The sequence below is a fragment of the Rhinolophus sinicus genome, chromosome 16, assembly GCF_057876585.1.
Source record: "Rhinolophus sinicus isolate RSI-liver-muscle chromosome 16, RSI-T2T, whole genome shotgun sequence".
Lineage (NCBI taxonomy): Eukaryota > Metazoa > Chordata > Mammalia > Chiroptera > Rhinolophidae > Rhinolophus > Rhinolophus sinicus.
The window spans coordinates 42937914-42950443 of NC_142516.1; positions in this window are offsets into that span (position 1 = coordinate 42937914).

The window sequence follows — 12530 nt, forward strand, 5'->3', positions numbered from 1 at the left end:
AAGTGAGATGGAGGCATTTATTCCCTGAGTCCTTCCCTATGGGGGTCACTGAAACTTGGCTACATCCTTCAAGCAGTGGCACAGCTCTTGTTTGATCCATCTTGCAGGGATAGGGATTAGCCTTAGAAAGGATGCTTTCTGACTCTTTCATTGTAACCACAGAACAGGAAGCAAAGATATGTACAGATGCAGTTGTGGGTAGAAATAGCAGGAAATTGAGAGTTCTCATGATAGTATCCTTCCATTGTGTGTGTGTGTGTGTGTGTGTGTGTGTGTGTGTAAAGGAAAACGGTAAATGCATTTCTGATGTACAGAATGAGAGGGTGGTAGAGGAGAGGGTTTGAGGCAGTGTGGAAAAAGTTGGAGACATTTGATTCATAAGATGTATAAATCTAAGGCATATTTGAAGACTGGATGAAATTAAAGAACCTGCATTGGTGGTGGCACCAAGCTTCATGAGCAGCCCTCAGAATCCTGTGAGAGGGAGAAGGAAAGTCAATCCGTTACAGATCTGTAACATTTAGGAGTTTGCTGGGCATGGGAAACAGGAGGACACTGAGAATTAAAGACTGAGGCAAGAGAGTAACTGAAGAAATCTGTCTTGTGGTCATGATGGGACTGAAGATGACATGGGGATGAGAGTTAAAGGAACAAAGGACTAGAGATTATAAAGAGAATGAAGAACTGATGTAGTGAGAATAACGGATTGACAGAACTAGAAGAATATGTGGCTGTGATCAGGAAATGTGAGAACTGCGTGGAGGAAGGTAATTCTTGGTAATAACAGGCTTCAGGATATGATCACAGATACGGGGTGGAGGTCATCAAAGGCCACAGGGTCCAGAAATGGTAAGTGTTTTCAATCCAGAATGATAAAAGATTAGGGAGAAAGACTGTCAACACATGCCTAAATCTTCAGTAGCTTTGAACAATTGAAGGGTAGGTGGTTGATGGCGATGAGAGTAGAAGGTAGATCATATTAGCTTCAAATGAACCTGGTTTCGTGCATAAAAGGATGAAGGGATGGTCAAAAAGGAATTGTGGGGAGGAGGAGATGTCCACTCTGCCTCCTAACTCTAAGGCATGTGGAAAATGATCAGCTTCTACTCAATAAAACTGCCAGAGAAGCAGCACTTCCTAGGACAGATTTCAGCATACACAGGAGATAAAAAAAAAATTTAATGATGAGATCAAGGAAAAAGGAAAATCTATTTGTTATGGATCTCAGGGACAATGAAAGGGATTAGGATAGAGAAGATTATTAGGGAGAAGTTGAGTTGAAAGAAAGATGACCAGAATAACATATATTATAACCTTTGCAGAGGTACAAGGCATGATGAATTTGGTTAGCCTTAAGGGGTCCAAATAACATACCTGTCACAGTACCCAGGTAATGGGAGAGCGATAGGGAGGAGGGAACATGACCAGTCTGCCCTGAAAGAAGTTAGTCTAGATGCAGGATTGGTTGACCTTTGAAGAATTCCTAATCCCAGTGAGCTGGCAGGTATGGGGATTAATTAATTTCTTGAATCCTTACCACAGTGGTTCTTAAATATTTTGGTTATATGATCCCTTTAAAACTCCTAAAAATTATTGAGATCCCCCAGTGTTTTCGTTTGTATTGAATTTATTTATCTGTACTTACCATATTAGAAATGTAAACTGAGCAAATTTTAAAATATTGATTATGCTATTTAAAAATAAAAATAACAAACCAATTTCTTGTTAACACAACTAGAATGAAAATTAAGTTGTTGAGAAAAACTTACTTCAATGTGAAACTATGTATTGTGTAGAGGACACCCTTTCTGGGTTACTAAACTCAAACTTCCCTTTTCTTTGAGCTGTTTTATAACTCTGTAATTGTAGATAACTGATAGACGAGCAAATTATGTCCTGTCTGATACAGTTTAGATTGGAAAAATTCATTTTGCCTCCACTTACAATTCATTTCAATATACCTTTACTATTCCATATAAATTTGAGTTTAACTAATTTTTGAACTCTTTGTAATATCTGCCTGGTTCCCTTATTGATTAACAAGTAGAATAAGATATTTATCATGTGTTCATTTTTACATCTGTGTGGAAGTCATGATTTTACTTGGGTTTTTAAAGAAACTATGATATAACAAAGCATATTTTCTAAAACAAAAATAATATTAATGAGAAGAGTGGAGTTGTTTTACACTTTTACAAATCTTTTACTGTCTGGCATCATAAAAGACAGCTGGTTTCCCAAGCTGTTATAGATATGTTGTTTTAATTGAAGTATATGAAGAAAATTTGGCCTCATACAGCTATGTAGTTGGAAAAAGGAGGAGTATTTTAATATCCTTTACAGATAATTGTAGATATTCTTACTAATGCTGTATTAAAACTTGCCGAGTTGTAGTTCCTTAAAGGTTAGTTGCAATGTGGAATCTGAAACCATTTCAATGAACTTTTCATATTCTGTTAAATTAAAAATTCATTCATCTATCTTTCATTTTGAAAAAAACCTTTCACTCGTGCATAATTTTCTAACATAATGCATTGGTCATTGGAAAACACTGGTTCACTGAGTTATGCAAATCTTCCAAATATTGACACCTCTCATTATATAATATTTTTTTTAAATCGCATTGTTAATATTACCACCAATCTAAAAAAAAAAATCCTTTAATATTAGGAAACTGTAAAACTTACAGGTAAATATGTCTTCCAAAATTTTAATTTTCACTTGCAAGCTTGAATTTTATCATTGGCAACAAATACAGCCAGTTGTTTTTCTGTGACAGGCTCACTCACTCATTTTGGAGAAATATTTCTCAAGTAGTCGACTCTAAATAACCACTGTTTGCTCATTAGTCATTCTTTCAAGTAAAAATGGCATGTCACAAAAAACGGTTAGTCCAGCTTACAACTGAAACAATCACACCTGTGCTTTCCCGAAGATAACCATCGTACTTTAGGATCCAGCAGAAGTATTTTATGTATACTTCTCACTTCATCAAACAGACTATTAAAAAGACTTATTTAAACTCAAGGCTGAAATTTAAAATGAATAGTTTTTACTGCTTCCAAAAGGACATTGTCAAGTAAAACTGACGTTTTCTTTTACTGTGAGTGGGTAGAAGGGAAGAATCTAACAACTACTAGTTTAGTGCCACTGTCTGGACTCATTATAAGGCACCAAGAAGTTTATCCCCAATTGTTTTTGCATCACCAATGCGAATAGCAACATGGTGGAAAAGCAAATCCTATCTCAACATTATGATGAAAGTAGCTTTGCTCTTGTGGAAAGTTTTGCTCTCACAGATCCCCAGGGGTCCACAAGCCACACTTTGAAAGCCTTACCAGATTCTCTTGTAGTCTCCTTTACTAGAAGAACTTGTACCTCTGCAGTGACTTTTCTGCTCGTGTGTGAGCTGCTTTCATTTCTCTTTCTCAGAGGCTCAACATAAAGTAAATTATCAATGAATGTTTGTTGGAAGAAGTTCACCAGAGTGCAGCCCAAAAGAAAGCATGATCAACTCTCCCTGAAGGAAATGGGCAAAGTTTGAAGAAGATAGGTAGGAACGCAATGCATGCATGAGACCTTTGCCATGCTGAGTTGATTTGACAGATGAATACATCCATTGTGCTGCTGGACTTGTGGGCCTGGTTCTCAAGACATATACTTATATTGCAGAGAGATTTGAGAATCATCAAAATATTGGTATTAGACAGAACCATGGCAGTGGAGGCAATCCCATAGGAAAAGTGTGTAAAGGATAAAGCAGGTGTGTGGGGAGGAGAAGATGATGGAATCTTTCACAAATCTGCTTTAAAGGTGGTCAGAGGAGAAGATGATAGCAAAGGAATCTGAGAAAGAATAGTCAGAAATCAGGTTAAGGATTTGGGAGAGCGAAGAGTCCTGGGATAAAGGAGGAAAGAGCTTAAGGAATAAAAGAGTGTCCCAAAGTGCTGAGAGCCTCAGGGAAATCAATTCTGAAAACTGTGTATTAGAGTTGGTAATGATGAAATGTTTGGTGGCCTTTGCTTGGACAGTTTCACATAAGTGGCAAGGGCAGAAACTACATTACGTGAAGTTAAGAGCATGTTCAAGGATGATGAGAGGGAGAAAGACTGTTAACAATTCATTTAAGAAATGTGACCACAAAAAAAATGTGAGAGAAGAGGAATGCAGTTTTAGAGAAGAATTTTTTTAAATGTAGGAGATATGGACATATTTGTAACCTATAGGGAAGGATCCATAGAAAATGAGACAATGAAATTAAAGACAGGAGGAAATTACAATGAATGGATCACGTCACAGTCTGGAAGAAGAGGGAGGATAGGTTCCAAAGCATAATGAACTAAATTGTGTTACAGAAATGATACCTTTTCTCTGAGACTGAGACAAATAGAGGAATAAATAATTAAATTTACATCTGTGGAGCAAGAAAGTTGAAAATTTTCACACCTGGTAGCCTCGTTCTATAAAACAGAAAGCAAGTTTTCTTTTGAGAGTGAATGTAATGGGGCATAGGAAGTATTCTAGCTAGATTACACAGCAAACAGAACCTAGGGCAAAAGCTTATTTTATAACACTATAGAGGTAGGGTGAGGTGGGGGGCACAATTCCATAGAGACAGAGGAAGAACAATTATGAAAAGGCACATTACTGAGATACTGCTGCTTGCTCTTAAGTGCAACTGATTATGTGACAACAGAGGTCCATCTGCGGAAGGCCATGTGACATATTGCAGAACAGTACAGGGAGGGAATGAGAATAAAGAGGGAATTTTTTTCCTCTTTATGTTTAGTAAAGTATGATAGTAGTATGATAGTAGCTCTTATCTCCATTGGTCACAGTTTTGCCTCAGAGAATGTCAACTCCCCTATAGTACCAGTTTGCTAATTTCTGGGTGCCTAGCAGGTTTCCAGGAAGCCCCAAGGTGAGAGATGAGTTATTGTGTCCATGTAAAGATGGTGGGTGAGACACTGCTTCGAAAGAGTCAATATAGATCAGATCTTTGCAGTAGCATTTTGGGTAAAACTAATGGTTGAGGGCCCTGGAGAAGATAAGGCCAAGAGATTCTGGCATGTATGCATATGGTGTCTGAAATAGGAAATTAGCCTGTAAATAAGAGTTAAGACTTCAAAAGTCAACTGCTCTCTAAGAATAAGAAGAATTTTTTAGCAGTGCTGAAGGCACATGGGATACCAAACATTTATACTGGCAATAATTTGTAAGACTATGTTATTTTCTCCAGCAACATTCAATGGCCCCAAAATAAGAGAGATATTATTATATTGTAGAGTTTAGACGGAAGATTTTTGGGATAGAATTAGTAGAAGGTGAAAGGAGGTGAAATTGTAGGTGAGCAATGAATTGAAATGACCAATCACAAAATTTGAACACAGTGAAAAAGAAATCACAGTCAAGAGTGGGTCAAAGATGTCAGAGAAAGGGATTGGAAGCCCTAATATATTTGAAATCTCGTTTAGTGCAAATAAAAGGATAAAAATGGAAGGATATGAAATTAAGATCATAGCACAGCTTATTGGAATTTCCTATTTCAGAAGGGAAACATTTTGGTGAAATAAAGAACCATTCTTGAGTCATGGGTTTGAATGCATGAAGCAGAATCAGGATGAAACTTCCATTTGACTTCATGTCAAGGATGTTGGATGTATCAACTACATGAAGTCTCTCTGGTTGATAGTAAGAGACAAGGAAGTGAAGTGAAGAAGAGATGCAAGATCCCAAAGTTATCAGCATATGTAGGAAAGAGAACTAGATGATGGTAGATACAGTGACAAGAAGGAAGAGGAGGTGGCATTCATTCATTCTATTGTCTAGCAGTACTATCAACTGTTTGCCAGGCATTGCACTAGGGGCTGGGAACACAAAGATGAGCAAGATAGTTCCATATTCTACTAGGAAGAGAAACAAGAAAACCATTTATTATAACACAATAAGGTATGTGTTTTAATGAACTTATGTACACCACACTCAGGAAGTCATACGAGTTGAGGCTGAAGTTAAGTCCTGAAAATTGATTTAGAATTTTGTTTTACTGTTAGTTGGTACACAATCTTATATTGCTTACATTAGTTTCAGGTGTACAATACAGTGATTTGACATTTTTATGTCTTACAATGTGATCACCTTATTAATTCTAGTAATCATCTGTCACTGTGCAAACTTATCACAATATTATTGACTATATTCCCTTTCTCTTTTTCCCCACCCCTCCCTTCTGGTAACCATTCCTTTGGTCTCTGTTTCTGTGATTTAGAATTTTGCAGGTGAAAACAGAATGAAAGGAATTCAAAGTAGAGGGAAGAGAACACTGTCATTGCCACTTACTGAGAAAAAGATTCAACAGAAAGAGACTAAGAACTATGATAAACTTGATTACTTTGAGATGAGGACTTTAAAAATACATATAGTATGTGTTGTGTTTTGTTTAGAAGTTCTTCCAAGTTTTTAAAAAATTTTTATGGCAATGTATGAATTCATATATGAATATGTAATTTAATTATATAATAATTCACACCTTCACTTTATTTTCTTGGCATTCACTGTTTTTAGCTCCCAGGAGCTCTGAAGGAGGATTACAGAAGCAAGTCACTGTAGGATCATCCATCTTGCCTCAGACCTGGGCGTTTGACAGGAGATCACAGGTCTCTTCAGGACTAAGCACTCTGGTCCAGGCTCAATAAATTATAAGTGCCCACTCCAGAGTATTGAACACTAGCCAAAGAAAAGTCCCAATTGAAAATCAAGAGTATTATCTTTAGAATTGTCTGAAGGATGTATTCTGGTTGCTTCCCCCTTCTGTTACTACTTTTGAAGGAAGATTAACTCATTTTATTTTTATGGCATTGGTTGCACATCCAATTTTTAGAGAAGCAACCGAAAGGAAAATAGTGTCATAAACAATCATTGGCCCTTTGAAATGGTCCTGCGGATAGATGATCAAATGCTGAGGGCCTTGAAGACTTCTCCTCTGTCTAAAAATGGTCACTAGCTGCTGTGCTACCCAACATCGCTCTTCCACATTCAGTTTTAGGGCAAATAGAGGAGACAGCATACGATGAGTGACAGAGTACAACACACCTGGGTTAGAGTCATGAACTAGTTACTGGTTGCATGACTAAGCTAGGTACTGGCGACAGGCAGATTTTTGTCTTCCCAGAAATTTGGTTTCTTCTGTAAAATGTTGCCTGGGCATACATAGTACTGATGGGGTAGACCTGGATTCCCCCAGATCAAAGGACTCAGTCAGCAGGGACACCCTTCTAGAGCTTTGACACTCTTAGGGTGTCCCTTGGAGCTGTACCCAGTCCTGCAGAGACCTTCCCAGCCTGCTCCCTGACTATGGGTTACCTGATCCTGGATCTTCGGCTTGGCTGCCACATCGCCTGCCTGTGTGTTCCTCAGCCCCTGCCCCCAAGGGGCTCCATGGCTTTTATCAAATTCTCAGAGGGTCCTGTGATCCAGAAAAAGGTGAGGGGAAAAACCCATTTTGGGCTAGCTCTTCAAGATAACAAAACCAATTTCCAACCTGGAAGCATGGGAATAGGCAAGTGAGAAATAAGTCCATTCATTCAGACACAGTTCCTTTGGAGGAACTTGAGGAGGCTTGAGGTCAAGTTAAAAATTAAGAGTTATCAATTACAAAAATTTAGGAGTCTTGTTCATTGTATTTCACAATGTACAAAAGCAAACGTACTATTATCAAGAATATTGAAGAGTTGTAACTAAATCATAATATCTCTCCATAAATATTTCTTAATTTAAGGGAAGACCTGGCAATAATTTCCTGTAATCCAGAAGAAAATCCAAAGGATATTCATGCATTGACTCTCATATCATTGGTCAAGTGAATACAAAATAAGGAGTGTATTTTAAGATATGATTGTTAATGTACTTCCTCAGGACCCATCTCTCATCATAGGGAGGTAAAGGGAAATTGAATGATTCAAGGAAGCCTTGTCAAGGATATAAGTTACAATGATTTCTCAGTAATATTTCATTTCTGACAGGCACTGACATTTGCACCTGTTTCCTCATCTATGAAACAAGAAGTTGGACCAGATTAGTGTTTCTCAAAGTATGGCCATGAAATTCCCTGCACAAAATCATCTAGAGTTTTTGTTTCAATTGCAAACTTCCCATATGAATCTGAAAAACATTATACCAAGGGAAAAAAGTTCAACACAAAAGGCTTCATGTTGCAAGATTACATTTCTATGAAATTACAAAAAAAGGCAAAATTACAGGAAAGAAGGCAGACCGTTGTTTGCTTTGGGGTTATAGGTGAGGGAGAGGAGAGGAGAGGAATTGCAAAGGGGTATGAAAAACTTTGTGGGGTGATGTAACCGTTTTATACTGTGATTGCAGTGGAGGGTACATGACTGTAAACAATTATCAAAATTCACCAAACTGTATACCTCAAGTGAGTATATTTTACTGTATGTAAGTTATATCTCATCCAAGAAATTTCAAATTCCTGGGCTTTATCAGAATCTGAATTTTTAACAAGCTCTTTTCGGTGGATGCTTTATTCACTAAAATTTGGGAACTACTGAGTTTAATAATTTATTCATTCCTTACAAATTTAGGAGTCCATAAAAGTCTAATTTGGGTGACAGTGGCAAAGTGTTCCTTAATGTCAAAGATAGATGGCAAAGGATATTTTTAACTGTATTCAGACTATGAAAAATATAGAAGACTAAGAATTCTAGAAGTTAAAATTTTTTTTTGAAGCTTGGCAAACCTCTATCTAGGGAGCAGATTTAGATGATTTAGAAGACGGATTTGGCCTGTGGGTTAGGAGGACTTCTAGGGCCGTTTGTAACACCTGGCGCCTGCAGGAGCAAAGCATTCCTTTGCCTCTGGCTACACTGGCTCACTCTAACCATTCAGAAGAATGGGGGCGTTGAGAGTAAGATAAGCTCAAACTGACACTGGTAGAATTTTGCTGTGCCTACCAGCATCGTTCTCATTCCTGTTAGTCTGATTTTTAAATAGTTTTAATAAACAAATGAATGCTGCTCCAAATCTCCAAGGTCTGTTTTATTAGAGAAATATAATGCAGTGGCCTGCTGAAGGCCTGGGAACACTGCTAATCACCCTCGGAATAGCTGGGCAAGGAAAGGGCTGGAATCCTAGTTCTTCGGCCTCTCATGTGGATTCTGACATCATCTGAGTTAATTGATTGCATTCCTATCTACCTTTCCATTTGGGACCATGCATTATGCAGAATATTTTTTTGTTAATCCAAAACAAAAAGTGCTCACCCTCTGGAGCAGTTCCCTGATGTGTGAGATCACGTTATTGATGGCTAACTGCTGTCAACTACTGGGGAGGGACCACAGGCTGCCAGCTGTTGCCTGGAAACGGCCTCAAAGTGGGCAGAGGAGGCCATGAGAAGATCCAAAAATCAAAGAGGATTTCAACACTTGGAGTATAATAAATGAATGGTTCCTCAACAAATAGATAATATAGAAAGGAAGAATGCAGGAAAGTCAAAATGGGAAGCAATGAACTAGCAATGACCAGGCTCAAACATACAAACATATTGTAGGCCTCTTTTGGTCAGCAGAGGAAAATTAGATCACGAAATCACTCTGTCGTGTCACTCCTCTTTGTTACCTGTTTGCTTTTGTCCTCCTTTCCTCACCATCTTTCCCCGGCTCCCTCCTTCTCTTCCCTGATTCAAGATTTAATGATCACCTTTTGCACAGATCCACAAGGCGGCTGGAGAAATACAATGAATACAAAAGACACAGTTCCTTTGGAGGAGCTTGTAATGAGTGGCAGAAGAGCTAGGACTCTAGTCCTTTCCTTGAATAGCTAAACAATCACAATTAAGCATAAAAAATGCCACAGGAACCCAGAGTAGCAAGTGCCTTGCTTTGGATAGCTTTGTTATCTTATACCAGAGGTTCTTATCCAGGAGACACGGGGTCTCCAGTGGACATTTGGCAATATCTGGAGATATGTATGGGAAAAGTCAAGACAGCAGGCATAGAAAGAGAGAGCCTTCAGATGGCAATGTAGGTCTGACAACTATGAAAAGAGAGAGCAGAACGGCGGGTTGAGTGGAATGGGCCTCAGACTGCAGTGAAGCTCTGTGAAAATCATGGGCAGGCTAATGAGGAACCCCTGAGCACATACTGCCATTAAAGGAGTCCTGTATCAGGCAGGAACGGCCCCCTCTAGATTCTCCACAATGCTCACTGGCTGAAAGCTGTCTACAAAGACCATGGCCCTGGCATGGATGTCGTAGTGGACTTAGTAGTGTGGCGATAGCTGTCAGCTACCCATGCTCCTTTCAGCACCTTCTCCCTAAAGAGGGGGGAGTGATGCACTTCCATGGCCACCACATATAGACTGACTCCATGTTGTTATGAAAGATTAAAGGTCTCTACCTTCCTTCCAAAGAGCTAGGCTGCAAATCTGCACTAAATGAGGAGACTATATGACAAATGCAGATTTTCTTTCTAAAGCCTTTTTGTTTATAAAGTTGTTGGCCTAATCTTTTGTTATCCGTGTCTATACTAGAAGAGAGACTTATCCTGTTGTGTCACAAATTAGGTGAAGAAAAATTGTAATTATGTGCCCCTATGAGACCACAATTTCTGCCCCTAGAATGTTAGTAAGAGGGATCAGAAAACACACACACACACACACACACACTTTTTTATAATGATTACCTATTATCTCCATAGGGCATTGGCTACAGGTTGCTGAAAACATGTGTCTCTCTACAGTCCATCACCAAGGGAGAAGCTTCAACTCCAAGATCCAGGACCTTTCAGATGTTCGAAGAATCCTCTCTTGGCAAATAATGCAAAGCGATACAGGAACTAGTTCATATTTTGTGTCATTTTTATCTGGAATACTACAATGAGGTAGTGAAACTCCTTGATTAGTTTTAGTCTCTCTTGGCACCTTAAAATTTTGGCATGTCTAAAACATCACATGGGGAGCCACCTGCTTTCTGTGCTTGCCCATTCAGAAGAAAACCTGGATTTCCTATTATGTTGTTTATTGCACTGGAGTCTAGTGGGTTCCTTAGGAAATGCTGTGAACACACCAAAAAAACAAAACAACAAACAAGTCTGTGGTCTCTTCTACCAGTCAGCGCATGCTATCCCTGGGATTCATGCAATCTGCACTCTCATCACACAGAAGACCCCTATCGTCCACAGCTGGGGTTTGGATGCCTTCGCTGCTGGACCATAAGGAACCACTCCAGTCCAATGCTGTGGACAAGCTGTGGAATATGATACAGTCCTGGGCGGAAATTCTGAAAACGCAACTGCCAAGAGTAACTCCTCTGAAATAGAAGAAGGTAAAAGGAAGAAAGAGAAATATTGTGTTTATGTGAGCTGTTCTGTGCACTTCTCATCTTCTTTGTGACATTTTGAGGAAAGTTATTCTAGCTTTAAACCTCACAGTGAGAATGCTCTAGTTCACATCCAGTTTCAGGAAATTGCAAGAGAACAGAGATCAGTTTTGCCAGCAAGCTCATGGCATTTATAAAATCTCATCACATAAATTCATGAAATCCCCAAAGGGAAATGACCCCATATCAGGTGCTCTCCTTTGGGAAACAACACACACAGGGTAGTTTGTAGGAAAAATCCTGTTCCCAGCTCTCCTGTACCAGAAATAGCTAGAGATCTGAGGAAGTAGAAGTTTGTTATATTATTATTTTTCCAGAAGATTCAGCATATTTATTTTATCTGGAAATGATTTAGGGGAAAGACAAGCTACTGCACTTTGCCTCATCAATGTCAGAAGACTTATCACACACAAACACTCAATAATGACTTTAAAAAGTGATCATGAACTAGTTCATTTCTCAATGCAGCGCACACCACAGTAATAATCCAAATTGCCTGTGACTTATGAGTATATTTGGCAACAACCACTAGTTCCCACTGTAGTGTAAAATTAACACCACAGACTGTAGCTGTGGCATTTATTGAGCACAAGGGAGATGATTATAGCCTCATAAATTCAGAGGCAACCTCTGCTATTACTTAATTAGAATCAGTATCTATGCATAAATTGCAGTAGCAATAACTAGTACGGTTACAGTTTAAGATTTGTCAGTTTCCTTATTATACAACGACCCCTTGTTTTTCCATGTAAACCTATAATTTAAGGAGGTTGTCAGTTGTCTATAAAGATGGATCAGAAGGGAACATTGGCACATGACATCCTGGGGGCCACTAGTATTTTATTTCTAAATAAATTTTTAAAATATTAATCTTGTGCTGCTGCATTTTTTTAAAGAATAAAAACCACCACATCCCTAATCCATCCCTAATAATAAATTGTTTGGGCTACATATGCACGTTTTAATAGTACAAAATGTTATTTTAAAACAAGTGTTGTCTTGGCACTTTTCCTTCTAGGATGCTTTTTATTTTCTAAATTATTATAAGCCAAACTTTACGCACACACACACACTCCTAATGAACATTAGATTATTACCTTCCAAGTCCATTTTTATTCTATGCTAATGTGTGTAATAC